Source organism: Meles meles, chromosome 5 (genome assembly GCF_922984935.1).
Source record: "Meles meles chromosome 5, mMelMel3.1 paternal haplotype, whole genome shotgun sequence".
NCBI classification, from domain to species: domain Eukaryota; kingdom Metazoa; phylum Chordata; class Mammalia; order Carnivora; family Mustelidae; genus Meles; species Meles meles.
In genome coordinates, this window is record NC_060070.1 from 144,229,289 (window position 1) to 144,254,102 (window position 24,814).

Here is a 24,814-nt window from a genome sequence, read left to right on the forward strand (position 1 = left end):
GTACAATGGTACATTGTCTGTGTAACTGTTCTTAATATTTTTTTAGGATTTATTTATTTATTTTAGAGAGAGAGAGAGCAAGCTCGAGCTTAAGCGGGGGCGGGGGGAGAGGGAGAGGATCTTTAAGCAGGTTCCCAGCTGAGCGTGGAACCCAATGCAGGGCTCCATCCCAGGACCCTGAGGTCATGACCTGAGCTGAAATCAAGAGTTGGCTGCTTCACGGACGAGCCACCCAGGTGACTCATGTATAATTATAAGACAATAATAAAATCAACTAAAAGCTGGTCTTTTTTTTTTTCCCCTGGTTTGCTTTTACTATCACCATGCAGTGACAAATCTAAACAAATGTCATTGATAAAATACACTTCCCTGAAAAAACTTTTTTGGCCCAAGTTCTAAACAGTTACTGTGGTTACCATTCCACGTTACTAATATTTATGTAAACTGCGAATACGCACATTTGTGTTACTTACTCTTTCATATACATTGTTTCCATGTGGCAGTTAATTTGGAGAACTCCTACTTAAACATCGGGCTACCGCATTCCCTTTTCAAAAATTTTTATTTTTTTAAAGATTTTATTGGTTTGTTTGAGAGAGAGAGAGAGCGCGCACACACACACAAGCAGGGGGAGGGGCAGAGAGAGAGGGAGAAGCAACTTACCCATGTGCCCCCTGTTTTCTTGTTGTTGTTGTTGTTTGTTTTAAATAATGAAAGTTTATGGGGTGCTTGGGTGGCTCAGTGCGTTAAAGCCTCTGCCTTCAGCTCAGGTCATGATCCCAGGGTCCTGGGATCGAGCCCTGCATTGGGCTCTCTGCTCAGCGAGGAGCCTGCTTCCCCATCTTTTGCTGCCTGCCTCTCTGCCTACTTGTGATCTCTCTCTGTGTCAACAAATAAATAAAATCTTAAAAAAAAATAAATAACAATTATGGCAGGAGTTCCTGGGGGTCAGTATCTGGGAGCAGCTTAGGTTTGAGGTTCTGGCTCAGCATCTTTCATGGGGCTCTGGTGAGGATGTGGCCACAGCTGTGGTAGGTAGAAGGCTTGCCTAGGGTTGACCGGCTCCCAGCTCAGTCTTTGTCTCCCCGCTGACTGGGTGGGACACCTCAGCTCCTCACCAGATGGACCTCTCTCCAGAGCTTTCGTCATGGCATCCACGTGAGTGATCTGCCCACACTCATTCTGAAAGAAAATCCCTAAAAGTTATCACCCCTATGATACTATAGGTTTCTGTGTTTACACTGTAGATTCGAAATAAACAATGATGGCGCCGTGATGCTACCAATGAAGACATCTTCGATTCTGTCATTCCTTGTGACCACTTGGAGTTTTTATTTGCATTTAAAATTTGAAGCAATGTGGGGCGCCTGGGTGGCTCAGTGGGTTAAAACCTCTGCCTTTGTCTCAGGTCATGATCCTAGGGTCTTGGGATCAAGCCCCAGTTAGGCTTTCTGCTCATTGGGGAGCCTGCTTCCTCTCTCTCTCTCTGCCTGCCTCTCTGCCTACTTGTGATCTCTGACTGTCTAGTAAATAAATAAAATCTTTAAAAAAAATTTTTTTGAAGCAATGTGAGCGACACCTGGCTGGCTCAGTCAGTGGAGCATCTGACCCTTGATCTCAGGGTTGTGGGTTCAAGCCCCACATTGGGTGCAGAGATTACTTGAAATTTCAGGCAATGAAATGCTGCAAATGGCAAGGGGTCCAGGTTTTTCTTTTTTTCTTTTTGATTTTTAAGTAGGCTCCGCATCCAGCGTGGAGCCCAGTGTGGGGATTAAACTCATGACCTCGAGATCTGGACCTGAGCTGAGACCAAAAGTTGGATGCTTATGAGACTGAGCCACGCAGGCCCCCCAAGAGGTCCAGTTTTGTATTTTTTTTAAGATTTTATTTATTTATTTTACAGAGATCACAAGTAGGCAGAGAGGGAGAGAGAGGGAAGCAGACTCCCTGTCCAGTTTTTATTTGTAAGTGTAAATTTTAGTTTACATCTGACATTTTATTGAATTTGAATACTGACTTTGAAATTAAAATATATTTTACTTTTAAAATTCCTGCTTTAGGGACGCCTGGGTGGCTCAGTGGGTTAAAGCCTCTGCCTTCGGTTCAGGTCATGATATCAGGGTCCTGGGATCGAGCCACGCCTCAGGCTCTCTGCTTAGCGGGGAGCCTGCTTCCTCCTCTCTCTCTCTGCCTGCCTCTTTTCCTACCTGTGATCTCTGTATGTTAAATAAATAAATAAAATCTTAAAAAAAAAATTCCTGTTTTATTTATTTGAGAGGGAGAGAGATTATGTGCTCACAGGGGAAAGGGCAGTGGGAGAGGGAGAAACAGGCTCCCTGCTGAGCAAGGGGGCTCGATCCCAGGACCCTGAGATCATGACCTGAGCCAAAGACAGACCTTAACTGACTGAGCCACCCAGGTGCCCATAAAATCCAGAAAATGCCATGTTATATCAAAATGATAATTTAGTAGTTAACCTAAACTGTCACTTTTTCAGATGCTTTATTTTTATTGAAACTAGCTTGTTTGGTTACTGTAATATTATTATGCATAGAAAAATTAATATTCATCATTCGTATATAAAGATAGGCTGATATATAGATATAAGGTTTTCTCTCTTTATTCCAAGAATACATTAAAGTCACTCAAGGTCATTGGTCCATCACTTTTCTCTCTGTTTCGAATTTTCTTTTTTATTCTTTATTATTGGGGGGCACAACACTGAATTAAGTCAAATAAAAGTGTCTCTGCCTGTGCTGCTTTTTTTGTCATCACGGTTATTATGTTGCATTTTGCGATTATCACTAAGAATAGTTTTGTCATGTAGAGAAGTGGTGTTGGATGACTTACCCCAGCGCAAACCCTCCCGGTATGTTATTGCTCCTAGGATAATTCCCACATAAACTCTACCATCACTAATAATTTCCTCTGTGCTCTGCACTTAGTTAAATAAGCACATCCTGCTTCTACGTAACGACATGTTCCTGGAAAGCTGGTGTGTAATCAGGATCTTTGAAAAACAGGTATTTAATATCTGTTCTTTCAAACATACAAGTTATCTAGTTTTTCCCCTGCCGTGCTTATATATATCCCATTTACTTTTTTTCTCTCCAAAGCAAAGAGAAGCAGCTTTTTTTTTTTTTTTTTTAAGATTATATTTATTTGAAAGAGAGAGAGCATGAGCAGGGAGAGGGGCTGAGAACCAGACTCCCCACTGCCCACTGAGCAGGAAGCCTGATTCGGGGCGCGATCCCGGGATCCTGGGATCCTGACCTGAGCTGAAGGCAGATGCTCAACTGACCCAGCCACCCAGGAACCCTTTCAAAGGATACCCTGTGTTCTGAGCAAAGAACATGAGATGCTTTTCTGATAGAGGCAAAGCTCCTTCTAGCTCTGAAGCAACTTTGTTCCAGCCTCACCTGTCCGCCCCAGACTTAGACTTCGCTTCCTCTAACCCTGAAGTCACAGCCGTCATCTTCCCCAGCTAGAATCAAAACAGCCCATGAACTATTTAGGCCAAAGAGGAAGACACTTATGGTTTCCCTGATGGGGTCTGGGGTCGTGGTCGATGGACCATCGGGCCCAGGCACAGGATACGTGCTTGGACACACTGGTTAAATGAATGAGCCCCTCGGACTGAAGGTTAACACTAACCAGGAATTTCTGAATGTCCCTTAGCTGTTCTTTTTCTTTTTTTTTTTTTAATTTTATTTATTTGACAGAGAGAGAGATCACAAGTAGGCAGAGAGGCAGGCAGAGAGAGAGGAGGAAGCAGGCTCCCCACTGAGCAGAGAGCCCGATGCGGGGCTCGATTCCAGGATCCCGAGATCGTGACCTGAGCTGAAGGCAGCGGCCCAATCCACTGAGCCACCCAGGCGCCCCTCCCTTAGCTGTTCTTAAGGAGCAGCAGCAAATTCTTGGGGTCTCTTCATATCCATGGGATATATTTACTTGCGAGTTTCCCAAAAGTATTTGCAGAAGAGCTCTTTTAATAGAAGGGTTTGGGCCAAGCCTCTCTGTAATCCTGGTATGGGCAAAACCTCCCTGTCCTATGGCATCTTCCCACAGAACCTGCTTTCTGTTGGATGACAGTAATTCTTTAATCAGATGTGATCATCTCAGTGAATGCAGTAGCTAAAGAGTGTGTCACAACAAAGTTGTGAATTTCAGGTGAGTGGTGAGGGTGGGGGGCATTTACAGGGTATTTCTGGAGAAGGAATTCTGGCTTTTAGCATTAGAAAGGTCAGGCTTCCGAATAAATCCTGGCTCCTTCATCTATTAGCTAGGTGATTTGGGGTGAATGACTGACCTCTTTGAGACTTTGTTTTCTCATCTCAAAAATGGGGAGGATAATTCCCAATTGACAGGGTCGTTGTTTGAATCGGGTAGGTTAATGGATGGTAAATTGCTCAACACATAGTAGGCTCTTTTGATTGGCAGGTGTCATTATGATCTTTTGGGCCATTTTAAACTTCTCTGAAGCCTCATCCTGTGGGAGAGTTTCTGCCTAGAGAGCTGATCCAAAGCACTGGGTTTCCTTGCAGGAAGTTGGAAAAGCCTTATTGAAAAGGGTGTGCAAGCATTTGGGGATTATTACTCTGGGTGTTCATTTTATTATTTGCTTCCTGTACATTGTTTTATTGTTCTTAAATCATCTCCCTTTGGATTTATTGGCTTCTCTTCCAGTATATATGATGCTGATCCCTGAATAATTTCAAGGTTAAAGAGATAATGCATTCAGTTTGGAGGCAGGAATGTCTCTCCAAAAGAGGGTCAGAGTTTGCCATTTAACGATGGGGATGGTTTTATGTACGGTCACAATAAACAAAAGAAAATATCATTTCAGATGAGCATCGTACATTTACATATACGAGGTCTGGTGACTACCCCAAGGGAGATGCAGAATCGCAACTTGAATATTTGTTAAAATATGAGCCTCAACTTGCGAGGGAGAGAAAGGCCATTACTTTTCCTCATCTGAAAGACCCCGACTGAAATAGCAAGGAACTTTAAAAGCTTCTGATTGAAAAATCCTAAGAAGGTGAGCCAGGCTATTTATTTAACCCTTTAATCCCCTGTATTTAATTCCTTTGGGCTAAATTCCTGAAGAAAGTAATTTCCAGGGGAGCCTGGGTGGCTCAGTTGGTTGAGCGTCTGACTCTTGGTTTCAACTCAGGTCATGATCTCAGGGTCGTGAGACTGAGCCTGGCGCTGGATTCCTCACTCAGTGAGGAGTCTGCTTGCGATTCTCTCTCTCCCTCTGCTCCTCCCCCCACCAAACCCCCCCCCTTTAAAAAAAAAAGTAATTTTCACATTAAATTAAACACTTAGACTCTGGTGTCCATTTTTTTTAATTAAAAAAATTTTTTATTAACATATAATGTATTATTAGCCCCAGGGGTGTAGATCCGTGAATCGTCAGGTTTACACACTTCACAGCACTCACCATAGCACATACCCTCCCCAATGTCCATCACCCAGCCACCCTCTCCCTACCCCCCTCCCCTCAGCAACCCTCAGTTTGTTTTGTGAGACGAAGAGTCTCTTATGATTTGTCTTCTGGTGTCCATTTTTAAAGAACAAATACGGGAGTTGAGAAAACCATTTAACTTGCTTGTGTCAGTTTTTTTCTCTATAAAGTGAGAGGTTGTGTGGGTGCTCAGACCTTTGCCTCACAGGCTCTGTTTTGTAAAACAAAACAGAAAGGATTGAATGATGCTTGAACCTCTGTCAGTCACTCCATACCTGTTAAAGGAAGGTTAACTGGCTTCTGGAAGATTCTGTACTTTTCTTTTTAAAATTTTTAATTTTTTTTTATTTCCTTAAGTGATCTCTAAGATCAGCCTGGGGCTCAAACTCACGACCCCGAGATCATGAGTCATATGCTCCACTGACTGAGCCAGGCAGGCATCCCAAGATCGTATATTTATAAGGGAAGCCATCATTCAGGCTTTTATACATGGGTTTAAAAAGGCAGCAAGAGAATTTTGATTTTTCATTCCTTTTTCTTATCAACCAGCAAGTGATGCCTCTTCACTGAAGTTCAGTAAATGGCTTATTTCCAATGAGTTTTTCTGGGTGGCTTTTTGGGGTGCTTGTGCTTTGCTCTGGTAGAATGTGCCTTTTTTTTTTTTTTTTCAAGAATTTCTTTTCTTCCCTCTCTGGAAATTTATTTATTTATTTCTTTATTTGACAGACAGAGATCACAAGTAGGTGGAGAGGTGGGCAGAAAGAGAGGGGGAAGCAGGCTCCCCGCTGAGCAGAGAGCCTGACACGGGGCTCGATCTCAGGACCCTCATGGGCACGCACAGATAATTCTTAGAAACAGCTTGTTTTTCGTCTGGTTTGTCTGAGGACGTAGCAAACACTTGGTATGTCTAGCTTTGACCGTGCAATGGGTTAGAAGCAGGTATCGCCTTGTTTGCCGGAACACATCCAGGAGATTTTGGCCTTACAGTATACAAAGGGAGAGCAGGCGGTGTAGGTTTTTAGATGCAACGTATTAAAGATGGGAAATGTGAGTGTAGTCTGCCTTGAAACAATGATGAATTATAAATGCTTCCAGCTCTTACTGCTTGGACTCAGGAGGTAAAACAAAACAAAATAAAACCCCCCACACACAAAACTTGGACCATTAATTTACTTGATGTATGTGCTTAGCCCTACATGCCCGGAGAAATAAAACACGTAATGGAAGGTTTGAAAAATAATAAACTCCTCAATCAGCTTCAATCAGGCTCTTCTCCTTTTTTTTTCTTTTCCTGTTGGTCATGGTTCTTTTGCAAGCTTGCTGATAAATCATGGTAGGAGCTCAGGGAGGAAGGTAGGTGTAGGACGATCTTAAACATTCATTTATTCTTTTTTTTTTTTTTTTAAGACATTATTTATTTATTTGAGAGGGAGGGAGATCACAAGTAGGCAGAGAGACAGATGGGGCGGGGTGGGGGGGGGAGCAGGCTTCCTGTTGAGCAGAGAGCCCGATGCGGGGCTCCATCCCAGGACCCTGGGATCATGACCTGAGCCGAAGGTAGAGGCTTTAACCCACTGAGCCACCCAGGTGCCCCTAAACATTCATTTATTCTTATTATTTATCACCTTCAATGAAAATCATTGCTTTGCTTCCTTTTGTTCCTTGGACCTTCTTGTAGGCTTTATTACACTTTGTTGCCTTATCTAGTGTCCTCACTCCTGGAGTTCTGTGACTTTCTCACACCTAACTCACTTGTTCTTGGGGTTGAATAGGAACACATCTGTCATGGAAACCCATGCATTCCCATCCCTACTTCGGTTAAGAGTGGGATTCATTTACCTGCAGAGTTTTTCCCGCCTCTCAGATCCAGTTAATGTCTTTGGGCTCAGAGCTGTTGGCAGCCCACGTGAAAAGACTGAAGACCTCGTGTTCTAGAAACTTCCTAGACCTCCCATTCTCAGTCTCTCTGAGACTCGTCTGTGTCTCTGAGTCTCTGCTTGCTTTTAGACCCTTTCTGTGCAGCTGTTTAGCATTAAGTTCCAATACTGTCACGACCTCAGTGTCGCCTGTGACCTGACAAGTCACACTGGATGCCTGGAGCCTTGGAAACCAGGCTCATTTCCTTGTTGCTCTTCTGATGGAGGAAGGATGTTAGGGTTCAAGGCTGATGGCCAAGAAAGAATTCTTGAGACGTCTTTGGTGCAAAAAGGTGATTTTATTAAAGGATGGGGACAGGACCCATGGGCAGAAAAGAGCTGCACTGGGGTCATGGGGAGTGGTCCATTATTTACTTTCAAGTCAGGAGGGCATTAAGGAGAGAGTAATTCTCTAAGGAGTTTTGGAAGGCAGGTTTCCAGGACCTTGAGGGAGCTAGCTGCTGTTGGGAAAAGGTCATTTATTACCGTCTAATCAAACTCAGTCATGAGACCCTTCAGATGTATATCAGTGGGGCATTTGCTTGGGAGACGATTGCCAACATGTATCTCGGGGGGGGTAGAAATAAAGGAAGTTTCTGAAAGGATTTTTATATGTTAAAGTAGACAGACAGCATCCTGGGTTAGGCTAAGGTTGCCTTTTGCCCTCATTGAGGCCGTAGAGTCCCTAGAAGATTGTCACTCTGACGGTTTCAAGGACTTGTCTATGGGCTCTAAGTAGTAAGGAAACTTGATATTTTTTCTTCTTCTTTTGTTCCCCACATCCCTTGGCCAGATGTGCTGCTGGGGACTGGCATCACGTGATGTCCCTAAACGGAGAGAGGAGAAAGGTGGTGCTTAGCAGGCACTCACCACTATTTCCCCTAAAGACACAGGCAGCGCGAGCCACTTGCCAAATGGTTAAAGTTGTCAGAGTTAAAAGCACTGGATTCTACCCCTTTTTTGTCCATCCTGTGCTGCTACTCAGGGAGAAACGTCAGGCGGGACGGAAGGAATTGCCCTGTGTTTCCCTGCAGGAGCTGGAGACGTTGGTGTTATCTTTAAAGGCGTCGTCTGTCGTGTCGGTTCTCAAAGTGGGTGGACCTCGCCGTTTGTCCTGACTTGTTGGGATCTGCCCTGAGAAGCCGAACGTCTGGCTGAAAGTCTCATCCCTTCCCAAGACTGCAGGAAGCCCTGTCCTCTCTCTGAGCCAAAGCGGCCCACGCTTCCGCCTCCTTCACGGACCCTTCTGCGGCCAGCCCTGGTCACTCTCCGCTCGGCCTCCTCTCTCCCAGCGCGCACCCCCACAGCTGGCTCTCTCTGCGGGACCCAGCTGCCAAATCCACTTGGAAGGGTTCTTTGGCGGCTTTGTGGTTGTTTTTTTTTTGCAAAATACTCTACAACTGTTAACTCTTCCCGTTACTGATTGAGGTTAGTGTAGTGTGTCCGCGACAATAGGGATTTGATTTGATGCAATAATATACACAAAGCCCCTGACCCAGCGCTTGGAACACAAGGTAGGGATTCGGTAAACATGAGCTTCCTTGGTTGGATCCTTTCTGTGTTCTTTTTCTGGAGACGAGTGACGGGCAAGGAGGCTCTTCAAACTCTTGTTTGCTGAGCACCGTTACAGCATTATGGGTGAGAGAGCAGACCTTGGTCCCCTGCTGTCTGGGTCCAGGTTCACCCTCTAGGTGACTTTGGGAGCTTAGGCCACTTCCTTAACCTCTGTGCCTCAGTTTCCTCACTGATGGGTTAGCACTAAGGAGAGTTCTTATTCTTATCATTGTCGTGAAGATTACATTAGTTAATCAGCTGGTGCTGTTAAGACCACATGCCTGGTACATGGTGTGAATCAGTGGGAGAAATTGGTAATTCCATATTACTAATAATATATTAGTTATGTAATTATATTAGTTATAGACGTTATACTTATTATATTAGTCATATTAGTAGTAGAAGTGAGGCTAACGAGGCCACGGTGGTCTTAAGCAGCGGGCTTTCATCTCTGTCTCTTTGGGACAACCCAGCCCACTAGATGCATGGGATGGGTTCTCTAAAACTTTGGTCGAGAGGTCCATTGGAGCAGACGTGCTGGAGATGGAGGGCTCTGACTCAGCTGTTTTTCAAACGCCATTATAAAAATCACCTGGGGCACTTGTTAGACAAGCGGGCTTGAGGGCCTTGCCCCAGACAGACCTGCTGAATCAGAAACTTCAGGGAGGGGCTTGCAATCTGGTGTCTGACAACCCAGCAAACAGTATCACCTGGAAACGCTAACCACGTTGAGAAAACACGCTTGAGAAAACACGGATGGCGGCGTCTCAGACACTGGACCTTCTGATTTGATTGTTTTGGGGTCTTGGTGTATAGGCATGAGGACTTTTTTTTTTTTTAATCCTCTCACAGAAATGAAATGTGAGCTAGGGTTGAAATCCACTAAAATAGAGAATCAGACTTAAGTCAGTATTTCTCAGGATCATTTGGGGTATGGGTTAAAAATGCAGATTGTAAAGGCTTACCCCAGCCTGCTGAATCCAACTCTGCGGGTGGGGGAGAGGGTGTACAGGGAGGGAGCCCCTGCAATTTGCTTTTTTTTTTTTTTTTGAGATTGTATTTATTTGAGAGATAGAGAGCACGAGGGGGCGAGGCAGAAGGGGACTCCTGGATGAGCAGCGACTCAATCTTGGGACCCTGAGATCATGACCTGAGCTGAAAGCAGAGGCTTACTTGGCCAACAGAGCTCCCCGCACCACTCCCCTGCACCGGTGCCCCCAGAATTTGCATTCTCAACAGACCTTCCAGCTGATTCTTTTGCATGCTGGACTTGGAGAACCACCCCCGTCTCCCCGCAAGAGGGGTTTTCCTGAAGTAGGCGTGTCTGAAAGTGGCTGAATGAATGAAATGGAATCGTTCCTTCCTTTCCTGCTGCACCAAACTGTTTGAAACGTGGTTCTTCATATATTCCTGTAAACACGTTACCCGCTTGCCGTTGATTGGCGTAGGGTTTGCAGAGAGCTGTCTCTGTTTCAGTATGCTTCAATTTGACCTGGCTGACGCTGATGGGCATTATTGTTGGGTTTCTGTGTGGCCGCACGAACGTGACACGCCAGACATGGAAACAGGGGGAAAGGCGTTGTCCGATGTGGTTGACCAGTTGGGCGGTTTGTAGTTTGGCAGGGGGCACCTGTGTTCTCAAAGCTCTTGAGAGCTGAAGCTAAAGGGAAAGTTTGCAGGATGAATGTTACATGGAGCTGTAAGGACAAGGCGCCCTGTTTTCCTCAGATGACCACCTGGCAGGAAGGCGGGAATCTTTTTTTTTTTTAATATTTTATTTCTTTATTTGACAGAGAGAGAGAGGTCACAAGTAGTCAGAGAGGCAGGCAGAGAGAGAGGGAGAAACAGGCTCCTCACTGAGCCGAGAGCCCGATGCGGGGCTCGATCCCAGGACCCTGAGATCATGACCTGAGAAGGCGGGAATCTTGAATTTGCCCCCCACTGCGGCCCCAGGGGCCTCGCTGGTGCATGGCCCTCCCCGAGACTCCATAAATGGCATAGCAATGAGAATCTTTTCTATTGCTGCCTCAGCGTAAATGCAGCGCCCCCCCCCCCCGCCCCCGCTTTCCCATGTAGACAAAGAGAAATAACCATTTCTTTAGAGACTAACTAGGAAAGTTGTACACGCAGGTTCGGTGCCGGGATGGAGCAGGTTCCTTTGGAGGAAAGGAGTCCTCCGTCTGCAAAACCAGCTCACAAAGTTACTGCGGGCATCAAGAGTCTGCTTTTCCCACCAGAGGTAGTAGGAGGAGATTAAGTGTGGAAAGGTAGATAATAGTCTTTGGAGCACAGATAAGTGGTGTCCACACAGACCTGTCCTGGGAAATGCTCCAGGGCCGAGGATAAGGCAATGGCGAAGTGTTGCTAGTGGGTTTGTCTTTGTCCTGGGAATGGAGGCCTCAGGCAACCAAAGCTTGATGGCATTAAGGAGTTAACCCCTCCTGTGATCTCATCCATATTTGGCTCAGCAATAAAATCGGATTCTTTGCTTTCCCCTGTATCTTCTTTACACCTTTGCCCTTTAGAATGTGGTCCTTGGACCAAGAGCATTGGCCTGACCTGGGAGCTTGTCAGAAATGCAGACTCCCAGGCCCCTCCTCATCAAAGCCCAGCACATTGGGTTTGCCTGACAAGGTGGCATTTTGTTTTCTTATACCGCAGTCCCTGGGGTTTAGTTAGGATGAGTCAGCGTCCTTGAGTCTGATTAAGTTCAAGATACTGTTGAAGTAGTTACTGAACCGGTTAAGGGCTGAGGGCAGACTCAGGGCAGAGAATTCACCAAGGGAATCGCACTGAATGGGTGACCAGTGGGCCCTTGTCAGATGACCGGCTTTTTATTCTATGCTCCTTTTTAATTTCAGCGTTGACTCCCACCGCAAGTTGCCTCAGATAACCGTATGGGGCTTATTTCTGTTCTGCACTACGATGAACGCCTCTTCCTTTCCAACTGCATGAACAAACTTGCTTCGTCTGCTTTGTAGCTGGCCAGGACTCCAGCAGTTTCTGGGAGTCCTTGCAGTAAGAGAGAAAGGAATCTGACCTGTGGAAATTCTACAGGACACATTCTTCTATAGATTCTTATTACTATTTTTAAAAATTAACTAAAGTTCATACTTTATTCAGACTTTACTTTTTACCTCCCGTCCTTTTTTTCTGTTCCAGGATCCTGTCCAAGATATCACATAACATTCAGTCCTCATCTCTCCTCAGGCTCCTCTTGGTGAGGTGTCTCAGGCTTTCCTGGTTTTTGACAACCTTGACAGTTGGGAGGTCTACACTGTCAGGTTTTTTAGGTTGTCCCTCAGCTGGGATTTGGGATTTGTCAGGTGTTTTTCTCAAAACTAATCTGGTGCTATGGGTTTTTAGGAGGACAACCAGAGAATCGTCACTCTCGTTACATCCTGTCAGACGTACACATGGTCAACATGGCTTGTCACGGTTGGTGTGGGCTTGATTACTTGGCTGAGGTAGTGTTTGCGGCGTTTCCCTACTTCTTCCCTTCCCCCAAAGTGCTCTTTTTTTTTTTTTTTAAGATTTTATTTATTTATTTGACAGACAGAGATCATAAGTAGGCAGAGAGGCAGGCAGAGAGAGAGGAGGAAGCAGGCTGTCCGCAGAGCAGAGAGCCTGATGCGGGGCTCCATCCCAGAACCCAGGGATCATGACCTGAGCTGAAGGGAGAGGCCTAACCCACTGAGCCACCCAGGCGCCCCCAAAGTGCTCTTTTGAAGGAAGTTACTATGCATTGTTCACGTTTAAGGAGTGAGGAGTTATGCGGTGTTTGCTTGAGGGGAGAGGACTACCTCAATGATGTGGAATGGTTCTGTATAGGAGATTGGACTCTTTGCCATCCTTTATGTATTTAACCATCTATTTTTACCAGTATGAACTCATGAATGATGATTTTATGCTTATGTTAGAATCTAGTACTGCTTTCTTTTGTGTTCAAATTATAGACATTTTTAAGGTAAATCTTACTGCCCAACATGGGGCTCAAACTCACAGCCCCGAGATTAAGAGTTGCACGCTCTCTGACTGAGCCAGCCAGGCGCCCTCTTTCTGGTTTTGTTTTGTTTTGTTTGTTTGTTTTATAATATCCCTGAGAGACATAAGACTCTGCCATTGACTGGGGCTAGGCCTGCCTGCAGCAAAGAAGATAACTGCTGAACTGGTCTGACTTCAGTGGGGCTGAACGCCAATGAGGAAATTGGTGCCACCTGAAATAATTATCCTTGTATTCGTGTGCTAGAGCTGCCGTGACCAAGTCCCCCAGAGTGGGCAGCTTTAACAATAGGAATTTGTTTCTCAGTTCTGGAGGCTGGAAGTCTGAAATGAAGATGTCAGCAGGGTTGATTTCCTTTGGAGGTTTCCCTCTTTGGTTCTTGGATGGCCGTCTTCTCCCTGTGTCTTCACATGGTCTTCCCTCTGTACAGACCTACATCTTAATCTACTCTCCTTCTCCTCATCCTCTTTTTTCCTCCTCCTCCTCTTCTTTTCCTCCTTCTCCCCACCCTTCTCCTCCTCCTCCTTTTAAGATTTTGTTTCTTTATTTTAGAGAGAGAGAGAGCGCATGAGCAGGGAGAGGGATAAGCAGACTCCCTGCTGAGCATGGGACCTGATGTGGGGCTCAGTCTCAGGATGCTGAGTTCATGACATGAGCCGAAGGCAGATGCTTAACCAACTGAGCCACCCAGGTGCCCCTTAATCTCCTCTTTTTTTTTTAAATTGTTATTTATTTATTTGACAGACAGAGATCACAGGTAGGCAGAAAGGCAGACAGAGAGAAAGGAAGGGAAGCAGGCTCCCTGCTGAGCAGAGAGCCCGACGTGGGGCCCGATCCCAGGACCCTGGGATCATGACCTGAGCCGAAGGCAGAGGCTTTAACCCACCAAGCCACCCAGGCGCCCCTACTCTCCTCTTCTTATAAGGACACTAGTCGTATTCGATTAGGGCCTGTCCTTATGACTTCATTTCAACTTAATTACCTTTTCCAAGATCTGGCTCCCATTCTGGGTACTGGGGGTTGAGATGTTAACATATGAATTTTGGGGGAATTCAGCTTATAACACTCTTAATGGAGTCTCAGATAGATGCACATTCTCACCAGACATTAGCTAGAAGAGGCAAGCACGGGCCATGCTCTGTAGCGTGTCTTCCGAATTCTACCAGCAGCGCTGTGAGACACCAGTGGGTGTCCTCCAGGACGGTGTGAAACATTGGCAGTTGGGGGTAGGGATTTGGAATCAGCCTCTTTGCAATGAGGATGCTATGATTAGGGCCCAAACCCGTGGGCAGCATGAGGCCACTGGTGCCTGGACAGGTATAGGATAGGGAGAGGAGTTTCAGGGCAAGCAGTATACAGTAGGCAGTGTGACACTGAAATGGGAAATTTACCGCGACCTACTTTCTGTGCAGCTTGGTCCTGCCCATTCTCGCAAGGCTTCTTACTTTAGCTGCTCCATTGCACACGAAGTCTCTAAGAATGGCCTCGGGGTCAAACATATGTAAGAAAATTAGGTGGTTTATATCTCAAGAGTGACTGCCTCTTTGTATACCTGCTATTCAATGGCTTGTGGAAGAACTTCAGTCTCTATTTTTAGCCGAGGGTTATGTTAAAAACGACCCAGCCCGATGTGTACCTTGCCCAGAAGGGGTGTGGGTATTGTGCACTGAATGCATGTCCCTTGATCTTAAACCCAGCCTGTGAAGCAAACTGAGCCCATTGTGACATGTCCGACAACAGATCTTGCGGGGCGTCCGCCTAGGGGGGCACCAGAGTTTATTTAACTAACCGTCGCAGACAATGATGGTGTCGAGTTTTAGAACTTTGTGTTTCCTCTCACTCCTGTTTTCTGAGGCCAATGATGATTTGGGACACCATAGGACAATGAGGTTGATTCAAGCAAAAGAGACCAAGACGGAACGGAGGGAGCCCAAGCTACGCGGCTGATTTATTCATCTGGGCAGAGACGACAAGGTACCTTCCCAAATTCCATTTTCAACTTTTGTAGCAACAGAACCTTAGCCCTGTGACAAGCTACACTTGTCTGCCCCCTTGCAGCTAATGGCCACGTGATCATGTTCCATCCAATAGAAGATAAGCATTTAGAAACTTCCAGAAGGGCTGTCCAAAAGGAGGGGCACAATGTTCTTTTGTTCTTTCTCTTTCCCTCCTCCTTCTAGTCTGGAATATGGTGGCTGGAGTTGCCGCTGGCATCTTGGACCAGGAAGTGTGTGTGTGTTTTTTAAGATTTTATTTATTTATTTGATGGAGAGAGACACAGCAAGAGAGGGAACACAAGCAGAGGGAGTGGGAGAGGGAGAAACAGACTTCCTGCCAAGCAGGGAGCCCGATGCAGGGCTTGATCCTAGGACCCTGGGATCATGATGGGAGCTGAAGTCTTTTTTTTTTTTTTTTAAAGATTTTTTTATTTTATTTATTTGACAGAGAGAGAGAGATCACAAGTAGGCAGAGAGGCAGGCAGAGAGAGAGGAGGAAGCAGGCTCCCTGCAGAGCAGAGAGCCCGACGCGGGGCTCGATCCCAGGACCCTAAGATCATGACCTGAGCCAAAGGCAGTGGCTTAATCCACTGAGCCACCCAGGCGCCCTGGGAGCTGAAGTCTTAATGACTGATGCTTAATGACTGAGGGACCCAGGCGCCCCCTCCCTTTCTTTTTTTTTTAAAGATTTTATTTATTTATTTGAGAGAGAGAGAGAGAGAGTGAGCTCACACTTGAGGGAGAGAGCATGAGTAGGGGTGAGAGGCAGAGGGTCTGGGAATAGCAGGCTTATTGCTAAGCAGGGAGCCCAACCAGGGGCTTGATCCCAGGACTCTGAGATCATAACCTGAGCTGAAGGCAGACACTTTAACTGACTGAGCCACCCTGACACCCCTAGGAGTGGTCTTAAGAGCAGAACCCCAACACAGGTTTGTAGAGCAGGGAGACAGAATGAGCTTAGGTCCTCGATGACTCAAGAAGCTGTAATAGGTGCACTAGTATGGGGAAACTTTAAAAAAAAAGTCATTTTAATATGAAAGAGGAAAAAAAGCACTTTTGTCTTAAGGTATTGTTATTTTTTCCTTTATATGCAGTCAAACGTAATTCTTTTTTTTTTTTTTTTAAGATTTTATTTATTTATCTGACAGACAGAGATCACAGGTAGGCAGAGAGGCAGACAGAGAGAGAGGAAGGGAAGCAGGCTCCCTGCTGAGCAGAGAGCCCGATGCGGGGCTTGATCCCAGGACCCTGGGATCATGACCTGAGCCGAAGGCAGAGGCTTTAACCCACTGAGCCACCCAGGCACCCCAGCAGTCAAACCTAATTCTTAATGAAACTTGGGTACCCATTAAAATTGTTTAGGGAGTCTATTTAAATATACTTGTCCCGGGTCCCTGCCCCCAGGGATCTGGATTTTATTGCTTTAGCAAAAAAGACAGACAAGCGTTGTTCTTAAAAAGTACCCTTAGGTGATTCTAACATGTGACCTGGGTTGAGAACCACTGTCTTAACTTACACTCTGTCTCTCTAACTAACTACTGTGTTTTAAGAATTGTGATTTCTGGTGGGCGCCTGGGTGGCTCAGTGGGTTAAGCCGCTGCCTTCGGCTCAGGTCATGATCTCAGGGTCCTGGGATCGAGTCCCGCATCGGGCTCTCTGCTCAGCAGCGAGTCTGCTTCCCTCTCTCTCTCTGCCTGCCTCTCTGTCTACTTGTGATCTCTGTCTGTCAGATAAATAAATAAAATCTTTAAAAAAAAAATGTGTTTAAGAATTGTGATTTCTGGTATCACTGGGGCACTTGTTCTGTTTCCATAGCCCTGTTAGGGAAGGGGACAGTACTAGGGGTAATCTAAAAGAGCTAATTTGAAACAGTTCCTATTTTAGCTATTGTGAACAATTTTGGGGACTAGAGTGTAGATATCAACATACTCCGAGAACCTAGAAAGCTTCATAATGATGACAATATCCAAGAAAGTGACATCACGTGTCTTTATTTCTGAGGACAGAGAGAAACTTTACTCGTCACACTTCCTTTCCCTTTACCAGATTCGAGCACACTTCCGCTGAGGACTGCAAAGAGTTTAGCCACAGAGTGCAGGGAGGCGAATTCGTTCCTTTAAAGCTGAGTGGTACCTGAGCTGGATTAAGGGAGAACAAGGACAGCTTTAGATTTTTATTTTCCATTAATACTATCAATGCTTAATTCTCTGAGGAGCACTGATGGGGATGAAATCCCAACGCAATTTCTCAGAATACCAACTCTACCTATTTGACAATGATGTCTCCCTTACCTAGAGTGTGCTTTTGGTTTCGGTCCTTTTTTTAAGGTGTAAGCCTGCTAACCCCTCGTTTTATTGTAGAATGCATAGTATAAACATTGTGAATTGTAGACTGATGTCTAATATTCCTGGCTGTGTTTGTCAGCAGCAAGATAAGTTTTTGTCTTGTGGTAAGAGAAGTTTCAGGTGTGACTGTGGTGTCACCCCCCCCCCCCCAGTTTCTTTGGGGTTATTTACTACCAGTTTTCTCTCTCTCTCTCTCTCTCTCTTTTTTTTTTTTTTTTTTGATTTTATTTATTTTTTTGTCAGAGAGAGAGCAGAAGTAGGCAGAGTGGCAGGCAAAAGCAGAGAGAGAAGCAGGCTCTCTGCTGAGCAAGAAGCCCGATGCAGGACTCATCCCAGAACCCTGAGACCATGACCTGAGCTGAAGGCAGTTGCTTAACTGACTGAACCATCCAGGCATCCCTACTATCAATTTTCAACAAGAATTTGAGAGTGAGAAAAAGTAAATAACCGAGTGGTGTGTGTAATCAATCGGACTGTGAACGATGGAAGAAAGTTAACACATTGTGTTTTATTCTTTTGATAGCAGTTTCCATCTGAGCATCTTAGTATTTTGGAAATAATGAGCATTAAATGACAACAGGTATATTATTACATTAGAAATAAGCAGTAGGTTAGAAATATACCAAGAGGCAAAAGTGGCTTTGTGGGAACTGTGGGTTTTAACACCACAGGCCAAGGGAATATGAGGAGGTTTGACATCCTGTATATCAGGTAATAGGCAGATAGACCTTGGTGCTGTGGCCCAGGAACCAGCTCCAGACTCTCTCAGTCATGATCCAGGAGCCCCTGGGAAGCACTGTCTTAGATGATCACCCATGGATGGGAGAGCCTTTGTGAAAGTCCAAGGGTTCAGAGACATTTCAGCACATTGTTGGGGCAAAAGCATACAAGCTTAGACACATTATATAATGATAAAGAGGTCATTCATCAGGGAGATGTAACAGTTATAAATATATATGCATCCACAATCAAAACACCTAAATATATTTAGCAAATCCTAAGAGATCTGAAGGAGGAAACAGACAACAATACAATAGTAGTAGAAGACTCAGTACTCCACTTAATGGATAGACAGATCCGTGAGACAGAAAATCAACAAGGAAACATTGGACTTGAACCATCCTTTAGACCAAGTGCACCTAACAAACGTATATAGAACAGATGGTCCAACAGATGGAATACATATTCTTCCCAAGTGCACATGGAACATTGTCCAGGATTGATCATATGATGGATCACAGAGTAAGTTCTAGCAAATTTAAGAAGATTGAAGTCATACCAAGTATCTTTTCTAAACACAATGGTATGAAACTAGAAATCAGTAACAGAAGGAAAGCTGGAACATTCACAAATATGTGGCAATTAAACAACATATCCCTGAACACTAATGCGTAAGACAAAATCAAAAGAAAAATTTAAAAAATTGTAAATGAAGGAAAATGGAAACATAACATAGCAAAACCTACGGGAGGCAGCAAAAACAGTTCTAGAGGGAAGTTGATAGCAAACAGTGCGTACATTTAAGAAAAAAGGAAGATCACAAATAAATAACCCAATTTTATACCTCAAGGAACTAGGGAGTAAAAGGAACAAATTAAGCTTAAAGTGAGCAAAAGGGGAAAATGTCAAAGATCAAAGAAGAAATAAATGAAAAACAATGAAAAACATCAATGAAATTAAGAGCTGGTTTCTTGAAAGGATAAATAAAAATGGCAACATTTAACTACACTAAGAGAAAAAGAAGACTCAAGTAAACTCAGAAATGAACGAGAAGACATTATAGAATATAACACAGACATGCAAAGGATCATAAGAGATTACTATGAACAGTTACATGCAAACAAATTAGAAAAACTGGGAGAGATGGATAAATTCTTAGAAACATACATTTTAACTAAACCGAATTACGAAGAAATAGAAAATCTGAACAAACCAATAAGGACATTGAATATGTAATCAAAAACCTCCCAACAAAGAAAAGCCCAAGATGAGATGGCTCACTGGTGACTTCTACCAGTTAAAAGAAGAATTAACACCAAATCCTTTTCAAACTCTTCTAAAAATTGAAGAGGAGTGAACACTTCTAAACTCATTTTTAAAAAAAGATTTTATTTTTAAGTAATTTCTACACCCAACATGGGGCTTGAACTCATGACCCTGAGATCAAGAGTCACATGCTGTACCAACTGAGCCAGCCAGGCAACCTCTACCCCCAAACTCATTTTATGAGGCCAGCCTTACCCTGATACCAAAGCCAGGTAAGGACATTACAAGAAAAAACAAAAAGCAAAAACAAAAACAAAAACAAACCCACACAGCTATAAGCCAGAATCCCTGATGAATATAGATGGGAAAATTCTCAACAAAATGTTAGCAAACTGAATTCAGCAGCACATTACAAGCACACGATCAAGTAGGATTTATCCCTGGGATGCAAGGATGGTTCGATATACACAAATCAATGTGATATATCACAGTAATAGGACGAAAGAAAAAAATCATATTATAATCCCAATATTCACAGAAACTGATAGAATGCAATATCCTTTTATGATAAAAACTCCTAACAAATGGGTAAAGAGGGAATGTACTACAACATAATAAAGGCCATATATAAATGTTCCACAGCTAACATCGTACTTAACAGCGAAAAGCTGACAGCTTTTCCTCTAAGCTCAGGGTCAAAACAGGACCTTTGTTCTCGCCACTACTGTTCAACATAGCCTTGGAAGTCCTAGCCAGACCAATCAGGAAAAAAAAAAAAAAAAAAAAGCATTCTTGAATAGGAAGAAATAAAATTATCTATGTGTGCAGCAGATGCAGGTGATATGATCTTATACATAGAAAATCCTGAAGAGGGGAGACTGGGTGGCTCAGTCAGTTAAGTTTCTGCCTTTGGCTGGGGTCATGATCCCCGAACCCCCGGATGGAGCCCTCCTTTGGGCTCCCTGCTCAGTGGGGAGTCCACTTCATACTCTAACCCTCACCCTGCTCATGCTCTCTCTCTCTCTCTCTCAAATAAATAAATAAAATCTTTAAAAAAAGAGAAAATCCTAAAGAGCCCATCAAAAACCAATTAGGACTAGTCAACAAATTCAATGAAATTGATGGATACAATATCAGCATCCAGAAATTAGTTGCATTTCTTTTCTTTCTTTCTTTTTTTTTTTAAGATTTTATTTATTTATTTATTTGGCGGACAGAGATCACGAGTAAGCAGAGAGGCAGGCAGAGAGAGAGGAGGAAACAGGCTTCCTGCTGAGCAGAGAGAGCATGACCTGAGCTGAAGGCAGAGGCTTTAACCCACTGAGTCACCCAGGTGCCCCAATTAGTTGAATTTCTATAGAAATAGAATATATAGAAAATATAGAAGAAATACAATAATACCACTCACAATAATACCGAAACAATAAAATACTTAGGAATAAGTATTTCAGTATATATTTATTTATTTGACAGAAAGAGAGAGAGAGAGTACAAGCACCAGTGAGGGAAGGGCAGGCAGGGGGGAAGCAGGCTCCGCGCTGAGCAGGGAGCTTGATGCAGGGCTCGATCCCAGGACCCTGGGATCATGTCTTGAACCAAAGGCAGATGCTTAACCCACTGAGCCACCCAGGCGCCCCAGGAATCAATTTAGCCAAGAGGTGAAAGATCTTTACACTGAAAACTGTAAAACTTTGTGAAAGAAATGAAAGAAGACACAACTAAATGGAAAGATATCCTGTGTTCAGGGATCTGAAGAATTAACACTGCTAAAATGTCCACACCCTTCAAAGCCATCTATAGACTCAGTGCAAATCCCTATCAAAATTCCAATGGAAACAGAAAGAAAAAAAAGCCTAAAACTTGCATGAAATCACAAAAGACCCAAATAGCCAAAGCAATCCCGAGAAAGTGTAACAAAGGCAATGGCATTATGCTTCCTGATTTACAACTATACTAAACTGTAGTAATTGAAACAATATGGTTCGGGCATAAAAACAGACACACAGACCAGCGGAACAGAATAGAGTCCAGAAATGAACCCTCATATGTACAGTCAACTAATATTTGATAAGGGAGTCAATAATATTCAATTGGAAAATAATCAGCTTTTCAATAAATGGAATTGGGAAAACGGGATATCCACATGCGAAAGAATGCACTTGGACCCCTGTCTTACACACTTGAACTGGATTAAAGATTTAAACATATGGCCTAAACCCATAAAACTCCTGGAAGAAAACATAGGGGGGAAAACTCATTGTTGGTCATGGCAATGATTTTTTGGATAGGACACCAAAAACATGAGCAACAAAAACAAAAATTAGTAAGTGGAACTACGTCCAACTGGGAAGCTTCTGCATCGCCAAAAAAACCCCAACAAGGAGAAAGTATTTGCAAATTTTGTGTCTAGGGATAAGAGCTCATACAACTGAGCAAAACCCAAAAACCTAAAAACAGATGAAAAAATGGGCAGAAGAACGGAACAGATATTTCTCTAACGAAGACATACAGATGGCCAACAGGTGCATGATGGAGGCTCACCATCGCTCATCATCAGGGACATGCAAAGCAGAACCACAATGAGATCTCACCTCACACCTGTTAGAAAGGCTATTATCATCAAAAAGACAAGAAATAACAAGAGTTGGGGAGGGGTGGAGAAAAGGGAACCCTGTGCTCTGTTGGTAGGAATGTCATTTCGTGCAGCCACTGTGGAAAACAGTATGGGGGTTCCTCAAAAAATTAAAAACAGAACTACCCTATGATTCAGCAATCCCACTCCTGGTACATATTGAAAGGAATGAAAACCATATATCCAAGAGATCTTTGCTCCGCCATGTTCACTGCAGCATCGTTGATGATGGCCAAAATAGGGAAACAATGTCAGCGCCCATGGATGGATAAATGAATAGAGATGGGGAGGGGGGATATGTGCATACGTGTGCGTGTGCATGTGTGCACGTGCGTATTATGCATAAGTTTGGAAGATCTAATGTACAATTCTCACCACACACAAAAAGAAATGGTGCTCATGTAAGGTGATGGGGCTGTTAGTTAAAGCTACGTAGTAATCACTTCACAATATATAAGTGTATCAAATCAATGCATGATGCCCCTTAAACTTAAACAATGTTATGTGAATATATTTGTTGCTGGCGAAACAAATATATTACTTTGAAATATCAGTACGTCAGTACTTCTGAAAAGCACTAAGCTTTGTATATAATCTCTCTTACTGAGACTTACTTTGCGATGAAATTTTCACTTAGCAATTTGTTTTAAATGTATGAATTTAGCAGTTTATATTTATAAAGCATCTTACTTTAGCCTATTTTTAAGTTGAATTACACTAATTAATTCTTTTATTTAAAATGCTCTGGCTTGGGGTGCCTGGTGGCTCAGTGGGTTAAAGCCTCTGCCTTAGGCTCAGGTCATGATCCCAGGGACCTGGGATTGAGACCCACATTGGGCTCTCTGCTTGGCAGGGAGCCTGCTTCCCCCCTCCCTCTCTGCCTACTTGTGATCTCTGTCTGTCAAATACATAAATAAAAATCTTTAAAAGAATAAAATAAAATAAAATTCTCTGGCTCCTCTCTGTCCCCCAACAATCATTAGATATATTGGTAGCCTAACTTGAGGTTCCTTCTAGATTGTATTATGTACTGTAATGAAAATGCTGAATCATTCTATATTTGAGTATTTACGTATATAATGTAATTTATGCCACCAGAGACTATTCCAGTTAACAAAACAAGCAAAATTGTGAATTATTAAGGGGTGAATAAAATATTTTCTTTCTTTGGTGCATCAATTTTTATTTTTTTTTACTTTGCATAGAATAATCATTTAGTTTTCTTAAAGGGGCAAAAAATTTCAGCAGAACCATAGCTGGATTTGTATTCCAGGACATTGTAGGTTCTTAGAGAGTGAGATTGGAAATAGAGCAAATGAATTATGTCATTAGCCTTACCTCTTACAGGGTCTATGAAGGGAGTAAAAAGGAGTTTTACTTTACCCTGCAAGCAGAAAACTCTAAGATTTAGTTTGGGTTAAAAATATGAATAGGTAAGCTTGATAATTTGTTATTTGAGAGGGTAATTGACTTACTACGGAGAAGGAACATACCGCTAACATGCACGGGGGGCTGCATTGGAGCCCGATCTATTCTGATCACTTGTTCCAGTTGGCTGGGATCGTGTGGTTTCCTGGGACACAGGGATTTCAGCGCTGAAACAGGGAAAGTCCTGTGCACACTTGGGACAAGTTGATCACTATCTCTTTGGTCTGACTGGGGTAGGTTTTCAGGGGCTTGTCTGAGAATGTGTATCGAAGCTCACTGATGCACCGAGAGCTCCAAATAAGATTCGTTCTCAGTAGGTCCCGTCTTCATGGGAACAATGGTATTTGCCAATATTCCAAGGTTTGCAATCCCTCTCCTAATGACAACATGGAATCAAAGGGAATACAGATGTGTATGCCCCACTGCTAGGCCTCACCCAGCAATGAGTGTTTAAGGAAGAGGGGTCGCTTCTTACCTGGGGCAGATTCTACCCTTGGACACAAGCCCAGACCGTTCCCATCTTCTTAGTGGCCTGTACTGGAGTCTATCCTACACTCCTTTCTACCACTCCTCAGTATAATCTCTTTTTTGGACAAATATTCTCTCTCTCTCTTTTTTTCCCCTTCTATTTCTTAATAATGATGAAGCTTTTTACTTTTCTCCAACTGCATTAGAACTGCTGGTGTCATTTCTCACCTGGACTACCGAAGCGGATTCTTACCTAGAGGCACCTGTATTAAATTTTGCTACTGTTCAACATATTTCTGCACTGTAGTCAAGGTGATATTTAAAAAATAAAGATCTGGTGCCTTGGGATTCTCTCTCCCTCCCCCTCTGCCCTTCCACTTGTTCTCTCTCTCTCTCAAATAAATAAATTTTTTTTTTTAAAAGAAGTAGAATTGACAGGACTAGGGGATAGGTAGGATGCTGAGATCTGGGAGTTCAAGAACTCAGCGCCGACTTCCGTGTTTCTGATAAGAGCAACTGGGTAGATAAGCCCAAGTTCATATTTAAGCACATCGAATTCAAGGTGGGATGCACAAGAGAAAACACAGGGCACCCCTGTATTCACAAGTTTTAGATATAATCTTCCTGTTGAGGTACCACCATGATTACTGCTCCGATGAGTTCCACCAACAGTTACCATTTAATTTGTATTTACTATGTGCCAGGGGCTCTACATATGTTTTTCTGGTTTTCACAACTACACATGGCAGTCATTATTTGCATTTTATAGGCGAGGAGATCAAGGCCTCAAGAGGTTGGGAAACGTACTCTAGATGAGGCAGCTTGAATTCAATAGAGCCAAGATTTGAACCCAGCATTGGCAGATTCAAAAGCCTATATTCTTTTCATAACATGATGCTGACTTCCTCCAGGGTAATGTGGTTTAATCAAGGTGTTTCTGATTTTAAATAACTGAAAAAAATCTGAACTAGCTTTAACAAACAAGGAGAATTTGAGAAAAGGGCCAGAAGTATCT